Raw genomic sequence first — 25,638 nt, forward strand, 5'->3', positions numbered from 1 at the left:
CCTACGGGCGCCCTCGATGCATACAGAGCGCTTGATGACTTCAAGCCGTGGACAAGCATCCACCAGCCGCCGCACCAGCCTAAAATAGCTCAAAGGCATGGCCTCCCCAGGCCACAGCCGGCCTATCAGGCCCTTCATGGCCTGTTCGGCTGCCTTATGAAGCTCGGCCAGCTGCTTCAGCTGGTCGCTCAGGGGCACCGGGTGTCCGGCCTCAGCATACTGGGACAGAACACGTTCTCGGTCGAGCTCCCTTCCTCGGCCCAGTAGAATGCGGCGGCGTCGGATACACTGTGGGGCAAATCTGCGAATGCTCCTGGAGAGCTCCGGATTCGGGTAAGTAACAGGTAATTTACTTTCACGTGCTTGCTTTGCATAAAGAATGCCTTTCCCGCCGCAATCTTTTTCATCGCCTCAATCTCCTGGAGGGATTTTTGGGCTTCGGCCTTGGCAGATTGGGCGCTTTCAAGTGCCGAGGCAAGCTCGGACTCTCGAGTCTTCGAGTCAAGCTCTAACCTCTCATGTTTTTTCACAAGAGCATCGAGCTCTTGCCGCACCTCCGCCACCTGCGCCTCTTGCTTTTCTCGCTCTGAGCGCTCCATGGCTGCATTGTCTTCGGCCTTGGAAAGCGCTTCCTTCAGGGTTGCCACCTCGGTTGTGGCCCCTGCAACATTCACGTTGGTCCTGTCATTATTTGCAACCAGGTATTTTTTATATACTTACATAAGGTATTACATACCTTCCTCGTCCTCGAGCTGCTTCTTGGCACGGCCGAGCTCGTTCTCGGACCGCTCGAGGCTCTGCTTCAGTGCATCGACCTCCGCAGTCAGTGCGGCGGAGGTCAGCAGCGCAGCCTGCATTCCCATATTGACATATTTATGTTAGACTCCTGCGTATATCTTTTTTAGATCCTCAGTTCGGCTTTTCTTTCCGAACACCAAACTGAGCATCAGGGGCTATTGTCTATGCGGTAACATTTTCATATGTTTTAAATACATACCTCAAAGCCTGTTAGCAGGCTGGTACAGGCTTCTGTCAGCCCGCTCTTGGCGGACTGAACCTTCTGAATCACCGCACTCATAACAGTGCGGTGCTCCTCGTCGATGGAGGCGCCGTTAAGCACCTCCAACAAATTGTCCGGTGCCTCCGGTTGGACGGAGGCTGCCGACGTCGTAGGCTTGCCCTTCTTGCGAAGGGGCCGCCTGCCGGACTCTGGAACCACTGAAGGATCCAGAGCAGTGTCTGGCCCAGGGCCGGACTTAGATCCCTCTAGGGCTTCATCCCCTTTGGGCCTGGAGTCCGGGAGGTCGCCTTGCGGCGCCTCCGGGACCACCTCCTTCTGGTTTAGTCCCTTTCGGGACTCCACCTCGGCATTGTCCGTAGGGCGAGGGGAGGAGGCCGTCGGGAGTGAAGCGCTATTCACATCCTACGAATCCAGGGAGCCGCTCGACGAATCGCCGAGCTGAGCCTTGGGCGGGCTGCATAATTGAATTCGGCATCAGAAGGTATTGTACAATAGAGGAACGCCATAAGCTATTCTGGTATCCGAATACTTATGATTTTGCCAGGGGCTTGACCCTGGATGGCCATTCCTCTCCGCCGTCTTCGGCGTCGGAGGCGTAGTCCGGTAGAAGGGTCCTCCCCTTCTTGGACCCTCTGGCCTCCCCAGTTGGGGCGGCCTTCCTTTTCTTTCCTCCCCCTGCTAGAGGGGGACAGGCTTCTTCTTCCTCCTCCTCGTCTTCGGAGGCGGAGGGCGCTTCGGGGTCGTCGGGCGATGAATCTGACACCACCAGGCGTCGGGAACTCTTTCGAGTCCCCGTGGCCTTCTTTTTGGCCTTCTTCTCCGGCACCACGTGGGGTGCCGGAATCAGCAGCTTCGTCAAGCGTGCATCTGCTGGGCCTTCGGGCAAAGGGGCCGGACAATCAAACTGTTCGGACGTCCTCTTCCAGTCCTGTTAAAGGAGCGGGAGTTTAGATCCTGCATAGAGTCAAACTATGAAAATCAAGTATCCTGTAAAGCATAAAAACAAGCTTACTTCGGTAGCTTGGCGCTTGGCGCAGAATCCGTGATCCTCGGTGACGGGAGGGGAGACCTTGGAGCTCTTGAATAGCACCTTCCAGGCGTCCTCGTGCTTTGTGTCGAAGAGCCTGGATAGAGTCTGGTGCTGAGCCGGGTCGAACTCCCACAAGTTGAAAGCCCGTTGTTGACACGAGAGGATCCGGCGGAAGAGCATGGCCTGGACTACGTTGACAAGTTTAACCTTTTTGTTTACCAGGTCTTGGACGCAGGTTTGGAGTCCGGCCACCCCTTCCGGATTACCCCACAACAAGCCCATCTCTTTCCAGGACGTGAGCCGGATTACCCCACCCCTTCCGGATTACCCCACAACAAGCCCACAACAAGCCCAGATTGGAATTCGGGGGCCGCTGCCCACTCAGGTTCACGCGGCTCGGTGATGTAGAACCACCCCGATTGCCACCCTTTGATGGTTTCTACGAAGGAGCCCTCGAGCCATGTGACGTTGGGCATCTTGCCCACCATGGCGCCTCCGTATTCCGCTTGCCGGCCGCCCACGACCTTCGGCTTGATGCTGAAGATCTTCAACCATAGGCCCAAGTGAGGCTTGATGTGGAGGAAGGCCTCGCACACGATGATAAACGCCGAGATGTTGAGGATAAAATTCGGGGCCAGATCATGGAAATCCAAGCTGTAGTAGAACATGAGCCCCCGGACAAATGGGTGGAGTGGGAAGCCCAGTCCGCGGAGGAAATGGGTAAGGAATACGACCCTCTCATGGGGCCTAGGGGTGGAGATGAGTTGCCCCACATCTGGATGCTGGTGCACGATGTCGTTAGACAAGTATCCGGCCTGCCTCAACTTTTTGATGTGCCCCTCCGTGATGGTGGAGGCCATCCATCTACCTCCCACTCCGGACATGATTGGAGAAGGTTGAGGTGGGTAGTGCGGACTTGGGCGCTGGAGCTCGAGTGCACAGGAATGGATAAGCAAAGGAGGAAGAAGGCGTAGATGGAAAGGGTGGATCCTTATCCCCTTATATGGACGGCCGAAACTATGAGCCCCCACCAGCCTAGTAAAACTCCTTATCTCGCAAGCGCTGTGATTAATGGCGCGGTTGGGTTACCCACGCCCGTATTGATGAGAATCCTGGAATAAGGGGACACGATCTCTGCTTTGATAAGACGTGCCAAGGAAACCGCCTAGCTAAATGCGCTGAGGTGGAACAGTAAAATGATTCGAATAAAGGCTTGGCTGTAGCGTGATGTTGCACTACGGAATACGTCAGCAGATTTGATTTGTGTAAATATTATTCTCTCTACGGTGGTATGTGGAACTTATTTTGCAGAGCCGGACACTATCCTTGTGTTCAACATCTTCTATGAGGTATTCGGAGGAGGAACCCGCCTTGCAATGCCGAAGACAATTTGTGCGCCAGACTCGTCATCGTTGAAGCCTGGTTCAGGGGCTACTGAGGGAGTCCTGGATTAGGGGGTGTCCGGATGGCCGGACTATGACCTTTGGCCGGACTCCCGGACTATGAAGATACAAGATTGAAGACTTCGTCCCGTGTCCGGATAGGACTTTCCTTGGCGTGGAAGGCAAGCTTGGCGATGCGATATGAAGATCTCCTCCCATTGTAACCGACTCTGTGTAACCCTAACCCTCTCTGGTGTCTATATAAACCGGAGAGTTTTAGTCTGTAGGACGAAGAACAATCATACCATAGGCTAGCTTCTAGGGTTTAGCCTCTCTGATCTCGTGGTAGATCAACTCTTGTACTACCCATATCATCAATATTAATCAAGCAGGAGTAGGATTTTACCTCCATCGAGAGGGCCCGAACCTGGGTAAAAACATCGTGTCCCTTGTCTCCTGTTACCATCCGCCTAGACGCACAGTTCGGGACCCCCTACCCGAGATCCGCCGGTTTTGACACCGACAGTCATCAAGACTCTTTTGTGGCGCTGTTGCATGGGAGTGAAGCGCCTTTGGTAAGAAAACATTTATATTGCATGTTGACATTTATTATCACTTGTAATTATGAAAACAATCCTTTGAGGGGTTTGTCCGGGGTATCTTCACCTCAACCGGAAGTAACCAGAGTTTCCTCTCAGCCTACTGAAGAACGTTATTATGAGATTCCTTTGGGTATGATAGAAAAATTGCTAGCTAATCCTCATGTAGGAGATGGAAAGGTACATCCTAATATGCACTTGATATATGTGGATGAAATTTGTGGATTGTTTAAGCTGTAGATTTATCCGAGGATGGAGTTAAGAAAACTGTTTTCCCTTTATCTTTGGAGGGAAAGGCATTGAATTGGTATAGGCTATGTGATGATATTGGAACATGGGATTGGAACCAATTGAAATTGGAATTTCATTAGAAGTTTTATCCTATTCATCTGGTTGATTGTGATCGGAATTATATATATAATTTTCGGCCTCGTGAAGGAGAAAGTATGCTAAAGCTTGGGGGAGGCTTAAGTACATGATGTACACATGCCCCAATCATGGGCTCTCAAGATAAATTATTATACAAAATTTTTATGGTCGGCTTTCTCATAATGATCGATCGATGCTCGATTCTTCTTCTACTGGTTCCTTTATGAAGAAAACTATCAAATTCAAATGGGGTTTTCTAGAAAGGATTAGACGTAATTATGAAGATTGGGAACTCGACAAAGGTAAAGAGTCAGGTATAAAACTTGAGTTTGATTGTGTTAAATCTTTAATGGAAACCGATGCTTTTCATAAGTTTAGTACTAAATATGGACTTGACTCTAAGTTAGTAGCCTATTTTTGTGAATCATTTCCTACTCTTGTTGACCCCCCTAAGGAGAAGTGGTTTAAATATCATCCACCTTTGAAGAAAAAGTAGAGGAACCTATTATGTTAAAGATGAAACTATCATTTACAATATTGATCCAGTTGTGCCTATTGCTTATATTGAGAAACCTCCTTTCCCTGTTAGGATTAAGGAGCATGCTAAAGTTTCAACTGTGGTTAACAAAAGTAATATTAGAGCATGTAGACCCTCTGAACAAATTAAAGCTGAACCTAATATTGCTATGGTTAAGGTTCTCTTGGTTGATAATGTTGATGGGCATGATATTTAGTTCTGTGATGAAGCAACTAGAATTGCCAAGCCTGATGCTAAAGATGAATAAACCTGTTTTTGGCATGCCTGTTATTTCTATTAAAATAGGACATTATTGTTACCATGGTTTATGTAATTTTGATTCTAGTGTGGGTGCTATTCCTTTTACCTTATCTCAAAATATTACAAATTATATTGCACCTATTGAGATAGAAGGAATTGATGTTACTATTAAACTTGAGAATAGAGATACTATTTCGCCACTTGGGATTACTAGAGATGTCAAAGTCTTGTGTGGTAAGATCAAGTACCCTACTAATTTTCCATTTCTTGGTTCTCCAGAAGATGATTTTAGTCCTATTATATTTGGTAGACCTTTCCTCAACACAGTTAATGCTAAGATTGATTGCAATATGATATGTCTCCAACACATCTATAATTTATGAAGTATCCATGCCATGTTTACAACAATTTTATATGGTTTGGGTGCAATTTTATATGATTTAAATGGAACTAACCCAGACTGACGTTGTTTTCAGCAGAACTACCGTGGTGGTGTTTTTTGTGCAGAAATAAAAGTTCTCCAAATGCAACTAAAAGGTTTTGACAATTTTTTGGAACAAAAGAGGAACTAGAAGCTTCGTGGGAGGACCAGAAGGGGCTGGAGGTGGCCACAACCTACCAGGGCGCGCCACCCCCTCTGGCGCCTTGGTGTCTTGTGGGCCCCTCGAGGCCTCTCTCAGCGTGAGACCAACGCCAAAAAATCCTATATATTCACAAACTCCCAGAAATAATCCTACATCGGAAGTTCTGCTGCCACAAGCCTCTGTATCCATGAAAAATCAATCTAGACCCTATTCCGGCACCCTACCAGAGGAGGAAATCATCATTTGAGGCCATCTTCATCATACCGATGGCTACCATGATGAGGACAGAGTAGTCCACCCTTGGGGTTAAGGGTTTGTACCAGTAGCTATGTGTTTAATCTCTCTCTCTCTCTCTCTCTCTTGTTCTACATTTGGCATGATCTTGATATATCGCAAGCTTTGTTAATATAGTCAGGTCATATGGTGTTTTCCCCTCTCTATCTTGTTGTGATGAATTTAGTTTTCTCTTCGACATTTCGTTATTATCGGATTGAATACTTTTATGGGTTTGAGAACACTTGATGTATGTCTTGCTATGAATACCCGTGGTTACAATGGGGTATCATATTGATTAACTTGATATGTGGTTTGACACTCAACTCGCGGATTCCCGAGGTGGCATTGGAGTAATCTATGCATAGGGGTTGATGCACGATTTTGTCTTTGCTTCACCGGTAGAAATCTTGGGGCACTCTTTGAGGTTCTTTGTGTTGGATTGAGTATTATGAATCTGAAATTGTTTGATGTGTTTCATATAATTAACTCATGGATACTTGTGGTCACATCGGAGTATCTAAGTGACATTAGAGTTGGCTGATGCGTATCATATGGTGTTATTTTAGTATGAACTCTTGGATAGATCAATGGGAAAGGATAACTTGGTGTTATTTTAGTACAAACTCTTGGAAAGATTGATCGAAAAGAATAACTTTGAGGTGGTTTCATACTGTACAAACAATTTCTTCTTATGTTCTCCGCTAGATAGGAAATTTGGAGTGATTCTTGATCGCATGTTGAGGGATTGTTATGTGATCCAATTATATTAGCATTATGAGAGATTGCACTAGTGAAAGTACGAACCCTGGGCCTCATTTTCAAGCATTGCAATACCATTTGTGCTCACTTTTGCTACTTGCTACCTTGCCTTTTTATTTATTCAGATTATAAAAATATATTTGTACCATACATATTACACTTTTATCACCATCTCTTCGCCGAACTAGGGCACCTATACAATTTTCCATTGTATTGGATGTGTTTGGGACAGAAGAGACTCTTTGTTATTTGGTTTTCAGGGTTGTTTGAGAGAGACCATCTTCATCCTATGCCTCCCACGGATTGATAAACCTTAGGTCATCCACTTGATGGAAAATTGCTACTATCCTACCAAACTCTGCGCTTGGAGGCCCAACACGGGTCTACAAGAACAAGTTGTGTAATAGACATCAAGCTCTTTTCTAGCGCCGTTGGCCGGGAGGTGAGTGCTTGAAGGTATATCTATATATATTGCAATTGAATCTTTTAGTTTCTTGTTTTATCACTAATTTGGTTGTAAAAGAAAACTAAAAAATGGAATAGCGGTGGCCTCATATTATTCGTCTTTATCATGTCTTTCTTGATAATGTTTGAAAGGAAATTTGTGCTCAACTGATAGAAGAAGAATTTAATAAAATGTTTGGCATAAATAATGAGCATGATTTCAATGTTGTTAGTATGAATTTTATTAATATCCAAAATACTAATGATGATTGCACTAGTCATGATAAAAATGTTTCTTATAAGCATGTCAATTTTTGTGGAGTGGAAAGACTTTGTGAAGACAGCCTTATAGGGATGACATATTTGAAGGAAATATGCCCTAGAGGAAATAGTAAAGTTGTTATTTTATAATTACTTATATCATGATAAATGTTTATTATTCATGCTAGAATTGTATTAACCGGAAACTTGATACATGTGTGAATAGATAGACAAAACACCGTGTCCCTAGTATGCCTCTACTAGACTAGCTCGTTAATCAAAGCTGGTTAAGTTTCCTAGCCATGGACATGAGTTGTCATTTGATGAACGGGATAACCTCACATCATTAGTGGGATTGTGATGGACAAGACCCATCCGTTAGCTTAGCATAATGATCGTTCATTTTTATTGCTACTTCTTTCTTCATGTCAAATACATATTCCTCCGACTATGAGATTATGCAACTCTCGGGCACCAGAGGAATGCCTTATGTGCTATCAAACGTCACAACGTAACTGGGTGATTATAAAGATGCTCTAGAGGTACCTCAGAAGGTGTTTGTTGGGTTGGCGGAGATCGAGATTAGGAGTTGTCACTCCGAGTATCGGAGAGGTATCTATGGGCCCTCTCAGTACTACACATCATATGAAGCCTTGCAAGCAATGTGACTAATGAGTTAGTTGCGGTATGATGCATTATGTAACGAGTAAAGAGACTCGCCGGTAAGGAGACGGATATCAATGATCGAATCTCGGGCAAGTAACATACCAATGACAAAGGGAATAATGTATGTTGACATTGCGGTTCGACCGGTAAAGATCTTAGAATATGTGGGAACCAATATGAGGATCCAGGTTACGCTATTGGTTATTGACCGGAGAGGTGTCTCGGTCATGTCTACATAGTTCTCGAACCCATAGGGTCCGCACGCTTAACGTTTGTTGACAATATGTATGATATGAGTTATGTGTTTTGGTGACCGAAGGTTGTTCGGAGTCCCGGATGATATCATGGACATGATGAGGAGTCTCTAAATGGTCGATAGGTAAAGATTGACATATTGGAAGGTGGTATTCGGACATCAGAATGGTTCCAGAGTGTTTCGGGAATTTATCGGAGTACCGAGGGGTGAAAGGACCCCCTCCCCCCCCCCCCGGAGCGGGGGGAGGGGGGAGTAATGGGACTTATGGGCCATAGGGGAGAGGCAAGGCATGCCACGAGGAGGTGCCCCCCATGGGGAGTCCGAATTGGACAAGGGGAGGGGGTGCAGCCCCCGTTTCCTTCTCCTTCTCCGTCTCCTTCCCCTTTCACCCTCTGTTAGAAGGAAAGGGGTCCGACTTGGACTAGGAGCCCTAGTAGGACTCCCCCCATGACGCGCACCCTAGGGCCTTCCTCCTCCCCTCTCCCTCCTTTATATACGGGGGCGGGGGTAGGGCACCTCTAAGCACATCACTTGATTCTTAGCCGTGTGCGATGCTCCCCTCCATCGTTTACTCCTCTGGTCATATTATTGTAGTGCTTAGGCGAAGCCCTGCGTGGATCATATCACCATCACCGTCACCAGCCGTCGTGATGATGGAACTCATCTAATCCTTCAACCCTCTACTGGATCAAGAGTTCGAGGGACGTCATCGAGCTGAATGTAGAACTCGGAGGTGTCGTACGTTCGGTGCTTGATCGGTTGATACGAGAAGATGTTTGACTACATCAACCGAGTTAAGCTAATGCTTCCGCTTTCGGTCTATGAGGGTACGTGGACACACTCTCCCCCTCTCAGTGCTATGCATCTCCTAGATAGATCTTGCGTGAGCGTAGGATTTTTTTTGAAATTGCATGCCATGTTTCCCAACAAGATTTTGTAAGAAGCATAAACATGATAGAACCAATTTTTTTCTCAAAGTGGTAGATGAGTTTGCTACAAAATTATGTTCTCTTTATCCTATTACCTGTGAACTTTGCAATAAAGTTGATCACCTTAATTTCCAATTGATGCTTTTAAATGATCGAATCGTGTCCAAATATTGCAATAACTTGATCACCCTTGAACTTTATAATGAACTATGTTTATTTTTTGGGTGTGAAGAATTGTCACATAAAAATGGTTGGTTTGAAGTATACATATTGACAGACCATGCTGAAACTAATTTGAAAGAAATCCATATGTTTAACATGATAAATTGCAATGAAAATGCTTATATTGCGAACTATAGAAAGACGAGAAAACCATAGAGTATAAAAGGAATACTAATGAAAGTGTAAATATTTCTACTTTCCCTCGTATTGTCTCTCATGATGAAATATGTGACGAGAAGGAGCTCTCTATTCAACCAATCTCATCAATAAGAAGCTTGGGAAAATTATTAATTCCACACATGATGTGGTGAAGAAGAAGAAAATAAGAAAGAGTAGAGGTAAAAAGGTATCCCTCCCAAATGATGTTGCTCCTATAATTGTTGTGCCTCATGAGAATGAATCAAAAATAATTGTGGAAGATGATACACTAGATGATGATTTTTATGCCTATTGCTTGTTGTGATGACTATGATTGGGAAGATAATGATACTTCTTATAATCTTGAAAATATTTTTGGCACCAACTTCGGAAGTTATTATGATAGTAATTGTTGTACTATTGGTGCTGTTTGTACTATTAATGATGAGAGTGATTATGCTTATGATATGCCAAGCCACAAGCTTGGAGATGTTATGTTTGATGAAAATGACATGTTTGAGAATTTATTTGCTGCAATTAATGTTTGTCCCAAGCTTGGGAACGCTTAATGTAGATGATCTTTTTAGTCCCCCTACTTTAAATGATCAAATTCGTTATGATGATTGCATGCCTCCTATTTATGATGATTGCAATATTTATGAAAGTGGGTTTGGAAGAGTGTCAACTCTAGGTAATGATGAACCCAATATTTTGGAGGGTGTTGAATCTTATTGTTACAATGATAATTCCACTACTTTGGAAGAGGTCTCAATTGACTATGATGAGAACAAAGTTGCTACTTATGATGATTATTGTGATGAAACCTATGTTACAAAAAGTAGTGATAATTATTGTCATAATTTTCATTATAATTTTACTGAACGTTACTCTTTTAATGTGGAAAAAACCTATAGTATTCGAGTTTCATATTATAGTCCCACTTTTATGAATGAGAAGAAATTTGCTTATGAGGGGAGTAATAAAAATTCTATGCTTATGGATTATGAGAGGAATGCTTTGTTTGATGGTTATAATGATGAATCCATTCATGCCGCTACTAAAAATTATAATGAGAGAGGAATTTTTCATTCATGATGCTCTCGTTATGTTTCAACCCTTATATTTTGTGTGAGCATCATTGAAATCAACATGCCTAGCTAAAAAGGTATTAAAGAAAAGTTCTGGTTGGGAGAAAACGAAACACTTTTACCTACTGTTTTTGTGTGTCCACATGATTAATTTACTATAGTAATCATGTTTTATAGCTTTTGTTTCAGTAAAGTGCAAAGTAAGGCCTTTGGGATAGTGTGGATGATAGTTGATTTGATTCTGTGCAAAAACAGAAAGTTTTGCGCTTGGTCCAGGAATTTTCATCTTCAACACTATTGGTAAATTCACTTGGAACTATATTTTCATTCATCACATGATATGTGTTTTGCTTAGAACATCATTTTATTTTGTTTGGATTTGCTTGCTGTTATTTAGATAATGTTTTGCATATTTTCCTTCAATAAAAATGTCAATTATAGCCTTTGCCATGCTTATTTTGCAAGTCTAAATAGAAAGTTGGATGCTAGTGCGTGAATTCTTGAGAAAAGTCAGTATGTGATAAAATGTTGAATCTTTTTACACAATGAGCTATTATAAATTGTCTACAGTGTGGTAAATTTTCAGAATTTTTGGAGTTAGAGAAGTATGGATCTTCTTGCATTCTTTACAGACTGTCCTATTTAGACTGATTGCTGTTATGTTTGCATTGTTTGCATATGTTTTCTTTTTTAATGATTCTATTTAATGGTAGGACTATTAAATATGCAGAGGAATTTAGTATGCAATGCTAAATTATAACTTTAGTGATTTGCTACAGTTGAGAATGATAAGGTTTTGAGTTGATTTATACTAACATGGCTTAGGAGTTCTTGTTGCGTTTTGTGTCGATAAAGTTTTTGAGATTTAGGGGAACCGTGATATAAAAGGAATTAAGGAGACACAAAAGCTCAAGCTTGGTGATACCCTAGGAATCCCAAGATAATATTCCAAGAAGTCTCAAGCATCTAAGCTTTCGGATTGCTACCTATTGAGCATGCGTTGGTTTTTCCCTTCAAGAGGAAAGGGTGATGCAGCAAAGTAGCATAAATATTTCCCTCGGTTGTTGAGAACCAAGGTATCAATCCAGTAGGAGACTCCTCACAAGTCCCACGCGCCTACACAAACAAACAAGAACCTCACAACCAACACAACAAAGGGGTTGTCAATCCCTTCACGGCCACTTGCAAAAGTGAGATCTGATAGAGATAATATGATAAGATAAATATTTTTGGTATTTTTATGATATAGATTGAAAAGTAAAGATTGCAAAATAAAGTAGGTCGGAAACTTATATGATAGAGAATAGACACGGGGGCCATAGGTTTCACTAGTGGCTTCTCTCAAGATAGCATAAGTATTACGGTGGGTGAACAAATTACTGTCGAGCAATTGATAGAAAAGAGCATAGTTATGAGAATATCTAGGCATGATCATGTATATAGGCATCAAGCCTACATCAAGCAGATCGAAACAATTCTGCATCTACTACTATTATACCACACATTGACCGACTCCTGCCTGCATCTAGAGTATTAAGTTCATAACAACAGAGTAACGCATTAAGCAAGATGACATGATGTAGAGGGATAAACTCAAGAAATATGATATAAACCCAATCTTTTTATCCTCGATGGCAACAATACAATACGTGCCTTGCTGCCCCTGCTGGCACTGGGAAAGGACACCGCAAGATTGAACCCAAAGCTAAGCACTTCTCCCATTGCAAGAAAGATCAATCTAGTAGGCCAAACCAAACTGATAATTCAAAGAGACTTGCAAAGATAACTTAAACACACATAAAATAATTCAGAGAAGATTCAAATACTTCTCATAGATAAACTTGCTCATAAACCCACAATTCATCGGATCTCGACAAACACACCGCAAAAAGAGTTACATCGAATAGATCTCCAAGAAGATCGAGGAGATGTTTGTATTGAGATTCAAAGAGAGAGAAGAAGCCATCTAGCTAATAAGTATGGACCCGAAGGTCTATGGTAAACTACTCACAACTCATCGGAGAGGCCTTGGTGATGATGTAGAGGCCCTCCATGGTCGATTCCACCTCCGGCGGAGCACCGACGATGGCTCCAAGATGGGATCTCACGGATATAGAAGGTTGCGGTGGTGGAAATAGTTTTTTGTGGTGCTCCTGGATGTTCTCGGGGTACGTAGAGATATATAGGAGGAAGAAGTAGGTCGGTGGAGCCACGAGGGGGCCACGAGGCAGCCCCCCCGGGGCGCGCCGAGCACCCTCGTGGCCGCCTCGTTTGCTGATTGACATCCACTCCAAGTTTCCTGGATTCCGTTTGTTCCAAAAGGACCGCTCCCGAAGGTTTCATTCGGTTTGGACTCCGTTTGATGTTCCTTTTCTGCGAAACACTGAAATAGGCAAAAAAACAGCAATTCGGGCTGGGCCTCCGGTTAGTAGGTTAGTCCCAAAAAATATATAAAAGTGTATAGTAAAGCCCATAAACATCCAAAATAGGTAATATAATAGCATGGAACAATCAAAAATTATAGATACGTTGGAGACGTATCAGGGATGCCCTGGTAGGCATCCCACCTTTCTTCATCAACAATTACCGGTTAGCCTCGGTTGAGCCTAAGTTTTTGCTTCTTCACATGTTGTGTGCTATCCTTGGTGTGTCCTATTATTTTCATTTTGCTTATTGTCATAAGAAAACACGTAGATCTGAAAGTTTTTAAATAAGAGAGAGTCCTCACATAACTACCCATTTACTTAGCTAATCGTCTGATCTTCACTTTTATCTTTTTGGAGTAGTTTGTTATGTACTGTTGTGCTTCACTTATATCGTATGAGTAAATTCTTGAATGAATTGAATATCATGAAGTTAAAATTATATGTTCATACCATGCCTAGTAGTGTGCATCATATCATGAAGTTGAATATCATGAAGAAAGCAAGAAAATAAATCTAAGCATGGATCATACAATGAAAAAGTTTGAACACCGACTAATGAAATATGTGGACATGAATGTAAGCTCGGTGGAAACACGTACTCCCCCAAGCTTGGCCTAACTTGGTAGTCGATCAGTAGCCTGGAGGGTAGTAGGGTTACTGAGGAGCGGGCATCCACTCATCCCACTGCTGAGGCTCCTCCTGTGCTGCCTCCGCAGCAGCCTAAGCGTTCTGGTAGGCGATGATGTCTGTAGGCATAATCCTATATCCGCCACTAGCAACAGAATCAAACAAAGCAGGAGCCGGCAACGGAATAATATAACGAGTTCTTACACTAAAAACCAGGTTATACGGAATAGGGAAGTTAGGAGATTCGATATCTGTAAAGGGGTGGTGATCCATGGTTGCACGGTCGAGGTATACTGTGGTCAGAGGGTAATCACGAGGGTGTATCTCAACCTCGAAGTGAGCCGCCAAACGAGTAGCATAAATCCCACCATTTATTTTGCCCTGAGATTTATTAAGATGGAGGTGACGAGCCACAATAGGTCCCAAGCTATAAGTGTTGTCGCCCTCTATTGCACGACGTTAAGCAGCATGGTCTGGTGAACTAAGTGCACCCACCTTATCCCTAGCAAGCAAGCAATGGAAAGTGCAAACTAACGAACAACGGGAAAATGTAAGCCAAGGGCAGTGATGGCCAACACTCCTCTCTCCTCCCCCACCATCAAGGTGCGATAAAAGGCCTCAAACTCGGCCGACCTAGGCTCAACCAAACTCCCATCAGAAGGGATCATGCATATGTTACAAAAATCAGTAAGTGGTATCTGATGGTTTTCAGCATATAAATCAAAGCAAACTTCAGGAGAATTATTCCTAGGAAGGAAAGTAAAACTTTGAACAAATATGTTTGTGAGGATTTTGTGTTGGTCACACTCATCTGTGATGAAGTCGGTGAGGCCGGCATTAGCAATATATTGCATCAACTCCTCAAGAATTCCATCCTCTTGTAGGAACGGGGTGTGCGGCCATTCGCACGGCCGTACTTCCACCAACCTCCGAGGGTGGAGATCACTGTCAAAAGACTTCCCAATAACACCTTTGGGGTTCTTCTTCGAGCCAAACTTCCTGAAGATATTCATGTTCGGGTACAATTTTATGAAAATAAAAATTTTGAGGTGACAAAAATTTATCGAAAAAACTTTATAAAATTGATAGCAGCTACTCATAGGGATAAACAGAGGCCATAGCAAGCTTTCAAACTACTTAGAACACTAAAAATTCAACATGCAAGCTCATCTACAGCAGCACCAAGAGTAGCTAATTATTCAAAGTATAAACCACTAAAACAAAAACTAATTGGACAAACGGCGGAGTCACATACCAAGCAACAATCACCCAAAACAGTTTCGGAAACGGAGCTTCGAGCTAATGGATCAAAATCCGCGGGTTTGAGCTCAAGAGCACGGGAGAGAGAGCAATGGAGAATTTTTTCTAGAGGTAAGTGATGATGTGGGCTAAAGAGATAAGTGAGGGGGGCCATGTGGGGACCACAACCCACCAGGGCGCCCCTGGGGGTCCTCGCGCGTCCAGGTGGGTTGTGCCCACCTAGTGCACCTCCCTTTGGTATTATTTGCACCAAAAATTCATAAATATTCAGAAAAAAATCGTATCAGGTTTTCAGAGCATTCTGAGAACTTTTATTTTTGGGTCACTTTTTATTGCACGGGAAATTCAGAAAACAGATAAAACATGGCATTTTATTTTATTTAACTAACAAAAACAGAAAATAAAAGGTAGGGGCAGAGGGTAGTGCTTACTAAATTCATCAAGTTCATACCGTTCAAAAATGATTCATTAATAAGGTTGATCAAGTCTTATTAACAACCACTTTCGGTTAGCATGAAACCGAAGAACTTTCGTAAATCACTAAGTTACCTCAATGGGGATACACATTTCCCTAACAATAAGCATTTCATATTTCTTTTTGACAGTAGGTAGAGGTAATTGAAAACTTCCAATAGTGATTGTCGGAGATTGTTCAATAACGTTAATAGCATTCACTTGGAATTGTTTCTTCGGAAAGTGCACCGTATGCTCATTACCATTGTTATGAAAATTGACCTTGTTTTTATTGCAATTAATAACAGCCCTTGCAGTATTCAAGAAGGGCCTGCCAAGGATAATCGACATGTTGTTGTCCTCAGGCATCTCAAGTATAACAAAGTCAGTCAAAATAGTAACATTAGCAACAACAACGGGCACATCCTCACATATACCGATAGGTATGGAAGTTGATTTGTCAGCCATTTGCAAAGATATTTCAGTAGGTGTGAGTTGATTCAAGTCAAGTCTTTTATATAAAGAGAAATGCATAACACTAACACGAGCTCCTAAATCACACAAAGCAGTTTTCACATAATACCTTTTGATAGAGCAAGGTATAGTTGGTATACCCGGATCTCCAAGTTTTTTAGGTACTCCATCTTTAAAAGTATAGTTAGCAAGCATAGTGGAGATTTCAGCTTCCGGTATTTTTCTCTTATTTGTGATGATATCTTTCATATACTTTGCATAAGGAGGCATTTTTAATATGGCAGTCAAGCGAGTACGCAAAAAGACTGGCCTCAGCATTTCTGCAAAGCGTACAAATTCTTCATCATCTTTCTTTTTAGTTGATTTGGGTGTAAAAGGCATAGGTTTTTGAACCCATGGTTCTCTTTCTTTACTGTGTTTTCTAGCAATGAAGTCTCTTTTATCATATCTTTTATTCTTAGGTTGTGGGTTATCAAGATCAACAGGTGGTTCTATCTCAACATCATTATCTGGTTCTTTATCATTATTTGGTTGAGTGTCTTCATGAACCTCATCATTCTCTTTTTCATTATCACTAGGTGGATGTTCATTACCAGATTGAGTTTCAGCATTAGAGATAGAAGTTTCATTTTCATTATCAGGAGGTTTGTCTATTTCAGGTTCACTAGAAGCATGCAAAGTCCTATCATTTTTCTTTTTCTTTTTCTTTGTAGAAGGACTAGATGTAGTGGTTTTGTTCCTTTGAGAATCTTGTTCAATTCTTTTTGGGTGTCCCTCGGGATAAAATGGTTCCTAAGTCATTTTACCTCCTCTAGTTGCAACTCTAACGGCAAAGTCATGTATATTATGATTCATTTCATCAAGTAATTCTCTTTGTGATTTAGCAACTTGTCCTAACTGGGTTTGAACCATAGAAGCATGTTTTCCAACACCTCTAACATCATTTGGGATTCTAAATAACAAGTCACTCAAGTGAGCAATCATATTAGAATTATATTTCAATTGTTTCATAACATTTGCATTGAAGTGATCTTGCTTTTTAATGTAATTATCTAACTCATAAAGGCATTGGCTAGGATGCATATTGTGAGGATCATCACTATCATTGAATTTCATTAAAGATTTTACCTCTACCACCTTGGGTGGTGGTGGTGCTTCAAGCCCATGTATTTCTTTGATATGTGGTAAATTTTTAACATCCTTGGCCTTAATACCTTTTTCCTTCATAGATTTCTTTGCCTCTTGCATATCTTCAGGACCGATATATAAGATACCCCTCTTCTTAGGAGTGGGCTTAGGCGGTGGTTCAGCAATAGTCCAATCATCATAATTTTTCAATATGTTATTCAATAATTCTTCAGCTTGAGCAATAGTTCGTTCCCTGAAAACACAACCGGCACAACTATCTAGGAAGTCCTTAGAAGCCTCAGTTAGTCCATTATAGAAGATATGAAGTATTTCATTTTTCTTAAGAGGATGATCAGGCAAAACATTAAGTAACTGGCAAAGCCTCCCCCAAGCTTCTGGGAGACTCTCTTCTTTAGTTTGAACAAAGTTAAATATTTCCTGTAAGGCAGCTTGTTTCTTATGAGCAGGAAAATATTTTTCAGAGAAGTAGTAAATCATATCCTGGGGACTACGCACACAACCAGGAGCAAGAGTATTGTACCAAGCTTTAGCATCACCCTTTAATGAGTAAAAAGTAGTATCGAGTTTTCTCATCATGAGTAAAAAGGGTGGCTATATCATTCAACTTAGTAAGATGTGCCACAACAATTTGAGTTTCATAACCATGGAAAGGATCAGATTCAACCAAAGTAATTAACTATGGGTCGACAGAGAATTCATAATACTTATCATCAATAATAATAGGTGAAGTAGCAAACTCAGGATCACATTTGATTCTAGCATTCAGAGATTTTTCTTTATACTTGTGTAATAATTTCTCTAGATCATCTCTATCCTTACAAGCAAGAATACCTCTAGTTGCCTGTTCACTCATAACATAGCCTTCCGGTACCTTAGGCAATTCATATCTAGGAGGGCTAGCTCTAGCAAGTGTTTCAGGAGTTTCAGTTTCAAGCTCATCATCAGATTCAACAACATCATGTTGTATTACTCTAGCAATTTGCTCATCAAGAAATTCACAAAGTGGCACATCATCATTATCGAGCATGGTACTAGCATCATCATAAGCATCATTCATAGTAGAAGTAGCATCATCAATAACTTGCGACATATCAGAATTAGTAGCATGTGCTGGTGTTGCCAGTTTACTCATAACAAAAGGTGAATCTAAAGCAGAACTGGATGACAGTTCCGTACCTCCCCTCGTCTTTGAGGGAAATATCTTAGTCTTAGCATCCTTCAGATTCTTCATAATGATAAATTGATAAGAATCCCAATTAACACAACAAATATAGCTATGCTCCCCGACAACGGCACCAGAAAAAGGTCTTCATAACCCACAAGTATAGGGGATCGCAACAGTTTTCGAGGATAGAGTATTCAACCCAAATTTATAGATTCGCCACAAGGGGAGCCAAAGAACATTTATAGGTATTAGCAGCTGAGTTTTCAAGTCAACCACACTTGGAGATTACTTATCTGCAGCAAAGTGATTAGTAGCACAGTAGTATGATAGTTTTGATGATAGCAGTAGTAGTAACGGTAATAGTAACATTGATAGTGGTGATATTGTGGCAGTAACGATAGCAATAGCAATAGTAGTAACTTAGCAAGAACTATATATGATAAATTCGTAGGCATTGTATCGGTGACTTGTTGGATGATATTCATCATGTGACAGTTATAACCTAGGGCGATATGGCACTAGCTCCAGTTCATTGATATAATGTAGGCATGTATTCCGTAAATAGTCATACATACTTTATTAAAAGAAATTGCATGACATCTTTTGTCCTACCCTCCCGTGGCAGTGGGGTCCACATTGGAAACTAAGGGATATTAAGGCCTCCTTTTAATAGAGTACCGGAACAAAGCATTAACACATAGTGAATAGATGAACTCCTCAAGCTACGGCCATCACCGAGAGTGGGCCAGGTTGTTGTCACTCCGGGGTTGTCGGATCATAATCATAGTAGGTGACTATAACTTGCAAGATCGGATCTAAAACATGGATATAATGATGAATTCATAAATGGTTCAGATCTGAGTTCATGGCACTCGGGCCCAAAGTGACAAGCATTAAGCATAGCAAAGTCATAGCAACATCAATCTAAGAACATAGTGGATACTAGGGATCAGGCCCTAACAAAACTAACTCGATTACATGATGAATCTCATCCAACTCCTCACCGACCAGCGAGCCTACAAAGGAATTACTCACTCCTGGTGTGGAGCATCATGGAATTGGTGATGGAGATGGGTTGGTGATGACGAAGAACGAAGACCCCCCTCTCCGGAACCCCAAACGGACTCCAGATCTACCCTCCCGAGGAAGAACAGGGCTTGGCGGCGGCTCTGTCTCGTGGATCGTGATAATTCTTTCTCCCTATTTTTTCTAGAAATATGTGATTTTATAGTATCAGGGGGGTCGTGTGTGGGGCCACTAGGTGGGTACAACCCACCTGGGCGCGCCAGAAGAGGAGGGTGTGCCCTGGTGGGTTGTGCACACCCAGGTTCCCCTCTCCTGCCGGTCTTGGCTCCAGAAATTCTTATTATTGATATAAAAAATCCTCGCAAAGTTTTGTTCCATTCCGAGAACTTCTATTTTTGCACAAAAACAACACCATGGTAGTTCTGCTGAAAACAGCGTCAGTCCGGGGTTAGCTTCATTCAAATCATGCAAATTAGAGTCCAAAACAAGAGGAAAAGCGTGAGAAAAAGTAGATAGGTTGGAGATGTATCAAAGCTTCCGCAATTATTGTGCTTAGATGGCCTTCCGCCATATTATTTGTGTAGCAAAAACTCTTTATGAGGAGATGATGTAATAAGTGTGTGATTGAACTCTGTTATAATTCCTCGAGTACTGTGCGTGTCAGCATGCTGATCCAGGGATGACACTTAAGCACAGAGACTTCGGTCCATTGGAATCGTGGTCGCTACAAGATGGTATCAGACCACACGTTGACTATAGGACGCGACCCCTAGGAAAAGCCACATGATACTCTTCTCTACTCATTTCTAATCCTCCTATATTTCTACTATATAGATGTTGGACCCTAGGAACAAGTTCACTCAGCCGGATGACGACACCCCTTTCGGATGACACCTGAAGGAAGTCACAAAGTACCTGAACATCGGACTACCAAGCTTCACTTGAACCTTCACAGCAACTTTACCAGAAGAGGAGCGCTGGAGGATCAAAGTTCATGTACCTGGGAGGACATTTGCACCAACTACCGAGCCCATTGAGTTTACCTTGGATGCACCAACTTGGAGCTTAGGATTGAGCATGGTAGCCCACATCACCTTTGGACGCATTTGTCAGGTGTACCACAAGGATCTTGAAGACACCGTCTATCAGATATGTGGATGCTGGGATGAGCAATGGGAGATGATTCGTACCAGGAAGGATGGATCAATTGTAGCGTACATTCAGGAGATGGATCAGCACACTCGTCGATATGAGAACTAGATGTGTGCTATCATGAAGAAGACCAAGAAGGTGATGAAGAGAAATATCAAGCTAGAAGAGTAACTGAAGTCAACACGTGATGGATATGAAGAAGAAATTGTTGTGCTACTGGAGAAGCATGAAGATCCGAAGAAGAAGCTAGGAATACCCATGGTGAAACCAAAGCAAGAACCTGAAGTGGATATCCGTTTGGAGGATTACATCATATTGGATGACACCAACACGGAAAATGATGAGGATGATGACAGTGATGATGATTATGAAGACGGAGCTGGAACTGATATTATGGAGTCTTCCACCGATCAAAACTTCTAGACGACCACCCTGTTGCTAGTACTATTCTTCCAAGTAGTTAGAATCAATCGATTTGTAATAGTAGTTTAGATCATTTGTGTGAATCTTGTTTAATGTTGAGTGGTGTGAATTGAATTTATTTGCCTTGTATGCATATGGGTAGTGAAATCTCTCATAGACCTTATTCTATTCTATTTTCTCAACCCCTCTAACCCATAGATGCCTCCGACACGTGACCCCGGATTCACTTTCCCGCCGGAGCTCACCCAATTGATCCAGTAGAAGAATACCTTGATGCAGATGATGATCCAGAACCAAGGCAACAACAACAACAACAACAACAACAACAACAACAACAACAACAACAACAACAACAATAACCCACCACCACCACCCCCTATTGATAACCTAGCCCTTTTTCTGAGGTTGAATTCGCCGATGTTTTCTAGCAGCACCGAGCCGATTGTTGCAGATGATTAGCTCCATGGGATTGCAAGGGAATTGACCACTGCTGGATGCACGGATGCGGAGAGAGTGCGATTTGCCACACGTCAGCTTGATGGACCCGCAGCCTCTTGGTGGGAGAATTTCACCACCACTTACCCCATAGCTATAGTTACATGGGATCAGTTTTAGCAGGCCTTCCACATCGCACATGTCTCAGCTGGAGCTATGTGTTTGAAGAAGCGTGAGTTTCGCAACTTACGCCAAGGGAGTCGTACAGTGAGGCAATATGTCGATGAGTTTAGCCAGCCAACACGCTATGCCCCAGATGATGTGGTCATAGATGCCGCGAAGCAAGAGAAGTTTCTTGAGGGACTCAATGATGAGCTGAGTATGCAGTTGATGGTGGCAACCTTCAACAACTACCAGGGTCTGGTAGACAGGGCCTTCATGATAGAAGGCAAGTAGCAGCAGATAGAGAATCGCAAGAGGAAGTATGGACAGGGGAAATATAATTTTGGAGCTCAGTAGAAGCCTTGCTATTCCCCGTACTAGGGAGGACACACTCATCATAACCATGGAGGGCATAACCATGGAGGATATTTGCACAATGGAGGAAATTCACACAACCACATTGGCCCTAAGAATGGTAATGGGAATGGAGGAAGCTACCGTCAAAGCCGTTCCAACCCTGTGACACCTGCCAAGAAGGTTCTGAGTCACATTACTTGTTTCAAGTGCGGGAAGACCGGACACTATGCCACTGAATGTTTTGAAGCAAAGAATGGAAATGGCAATGGAAGTTCTAGAAAGAAGCCCAACCCTTTCACCAGAAGTCAGGTGAACCATGTCAGTGTGGAGGAGATTGAGGAGCAGCCCGACGCAGTTGTCGGTAAGTTTTTGAGTAATGCATTTACATCACTTGTTCTTTTTTGAGTGCGGTGCATCTCATTCATTCATATCAAGTTGATTTGTGGACAAGTTTAAATTGCCAACCGTAGCCCTTAAGTCACCTATGTTAGTGAGTTCCCCAGGAGCAGAGTATATGGCTAGTCGGGGATGTTATCAGTTGCCAATAACCATTGGTAGACACATTTTCCCCACCGACCTTATTGTCCTGGAGTCACAAGGATTGGATGTGATCCTAGACATGGATTGGTTGTGCAAGGTTGAGGGAAACATCGCTTGTGCCATCAAGTCTATTCTTCTCACCACCCAGAGGGAAGAAGGATCAAGTATGTGTCTAGGCATGCGCTGAGGAGGACTCAGGTGAATTCTCTTTCGGGAATTGTTTAGGAGGAAGTACCTGTTGTGAAGGATTACCAAGATGTATTTCCGGAGGAGTTGCCAGGCATGCCCCCACACCGGGATATTGAATTTCTGATCGAGTTGTTGCCAAGAACTGGACCAATATCAAAGAGACCGTATCAGATGCCCACCAATGATCTGGAGGAGATTAAGAAGAAGATTAAGGAGTTACTAGAGAAAGGTTATATATGACCAAGCTCGTCACCTTGGGGAGCCCCAGTGCTCCTAGTTGAGAAGAAGGATGGATCTTTGAGGATGGTTGTGGATTATCGCGCACTGAATGAGGTGACGATCAAGAACAAATACCCTCTTCTAATGATCAATGATTTGTTTGAACAGCTGTAGGGAGCTAAGGTTTTCTCAAAGATCGATCTTCGATCAGGTTATCAACAGCTGAAGATCCGAGAGCAGGATATACCTAAGACAACTTTTACCACGAGGTATGGGCTAGCTGAGTATATGGTTATGTCATTTGGTTTGACTAATGCCCCTGCCTATTTTATGAGTATGATGAACAAGGTTTCATGTAGTGTTTGGACAAGTTTGTTGTGATGTTCATTGATAATATATTGGCCTACTCGAAGAATGAAAAAGAGCATAAGGAACATTTGCGCTTGGTTCTTGAGAAGCTCAGGGAACATCAGTAGTATGCCAAGTGTAGCAAATGTGAGTTTTGGTTGAAGGAAGTTGGATTTCTTGGACATGTTATATCAGGAGAAGGAATAGCAGTAGACCATACCAAGGTTGCATCTATCACTGGTGGTTGGCACCTACCTCAGTAGGAGAGATCAGAAGTTTTCTTGGACTCGCAGGTTATTATCGGAGGTTTATTGAGAATTTTTAGAAGATCGCGAATGCCATGACGGAGTTACTGAAGAAAGACACCAAGTTTGAATGGACCAAGGATTGTGAGGCCAGTTTTCAGGAGTTGAAAAAAAATTTGGTTACAGCCCCAGTGCTGATTCTCTTAAACATATGCAAGGATTTCGAAGTTTATTGCGACGCTTATCACCAAGGACTTGGAGGCGTTCTTGTGCAAGAAGGAAGAGTTGTTTCATATGCGTCACGACAAGTTCCGCCTCATGAGTTAAGTTATGCTACGCATGATTTGGAGTTAGCAGTCGTAATGCATGCGCTCAAGACGTGGAGACATTTTTCTCATCGGTAACCGTTGTGATGTTTACATGGATCATAAGAGTTTGAAGTACATCTTCACGCAGAAGGATTTGAACCTCAGGCAAAGGAGATGGTTGGAGCTCATAAAGGATTATGACATGAGATTGCATTATCATCCAGGAAAGGCCAATGTCGTAGCAGATGCATTGAGCCGCAAGAGTTATGTTAACACGCTCATAACCGGAGGATTACCTCAGGAGTTAGCCGACGACCTCTGAGAACTTCGCTTTGGGATAGTTCTGAGAGGTTATGTTGCAGCACTAGAAATTCAGTCCACTTTGCTGGGAAAGATCCGAGAAGCCCAGAAGATGGACAAGGAGATTGCAGAGATAAAGGAAAGGATGAGTTAGGAAAGGCTAAAGGTTTTCATGAGGATGAGCAAAAAACTTTATGGTTTGAGGATTGTATCTATGTACCTAATGACCCTGAGATCAGGAACTTAATTCTTCAGGAGGCTCATGATTCGCCTTATTCGGTTCATCCAGGCAACACCAAGATGTATTTGGACTTGAAGGAGAGTTTCTGGTGGACAGGAATGAAGAAGGATATTGCAGAGTATGTAGCAGTATGCAACGTATGTCAGAGAGTTAAGGTAGAGCATCGGAAACCAGTAGGGTTACTTCAGCCTTTGTCGATACCCGAATGGAAGTGGGATAAACTTTGCATGGATTTCATCACCGGATTACCGAGGACTCATTCAGGCTATGATTCTATCTGGGTTGAAGTTGCTCGCCTGACCAAGGTAGCCCATGTCATCCCCGTGAAAACTACTTATACAAGAGCTAAGTTTGCGAAGATATACATGACCAGGATCATATGTCTGCACGGAGTTCCGAGGACCATCGTATCATATAGAGGAACACAGTTTACTTCAAAGTTTTGGAATCAGTTGCACAAAACTTTGGGTACCATACTAGAGTTCAGTACAGCCTTTCATCCGAAGACAAATGGACAGACCGAGGGAGTCAACCAGATTCTGGAGAACATGTTGAGAGCTTGTGCGCTAGATTATGGATCTAGTTGGGATGATAATTTACCCTATGCAGAGTTCTCATATAATAACAATTATCAAGCAAGTTTGGAGATGGCCCCTTTCGAAGCTTTGTACGGAAGGAGGTGCAAGACACCTTTGTCGTGGATGAAGTTGGAAATTGACAGTTATTCAGACCAGATTTAATCAGAGATTCTGAGGAGAAGGTTAAGTTGATTCGAGAAAGGATAAAGATAGCCCAGTCCAGGCAGAAGAGTTATGCCGATACTAAACGCAGGGAGGTAGCTTATGAAGTCAAAGACAGAGCATATCTTTTTGTGTCCCCACTTCGAGGAGTAAAGTGATTTGGAGTCAAAGGAAATCTAGCACCACGATTTGTGGGACCATACAGAGTTTTCGAACGTATGGGAGAAGTTGCCTACAAGTTGGAACTAGCCGAAGGTTTGTCAGGAGTTCATGATGTGTTTCACGATTCCTAGTTGAAGAAGTGCCATGCAGAGATGGCCGATATTCCTCTGAGAGATACACACTAGTACAAAATGGACCTATTGTCCCGGTTCGTGAGGGCCATTTGTCCAGTTTTTTAACCGGGACTAAAGTGTCGGTACTAATGCCCTAAACCTTTAGTCCCGGTTCTTGCATAAACCGGGACAGATGGGCCTCCACGTGGCCGAGTCCGGCCACCCAGGCAGGAGGCCCTTTGGTCCCGGTTGGTGGCACCAACTGGGACCAATAGGCATCCACGCGTCAGCATCTCAGGTGCTGGGGTTTTTGTTCTTTTTT

The sequence above is a fragment of the Triticum dicoccoides genome, chromosome 5B (genome assembly GCF_002162155.2).
Source record: "Triticum dicoccoides isolate Atlit2015 ecotype Zavitan chromosome 5B, WEW_v2.0, whole genome shotgun sequence".
NCBI classification, from domain to species: Eukaryota; Viridiplantae; Streptophyta; class Magnoliopsida; order Poales; family Poaceae; genus Triticum; species Triticum dicoccoides.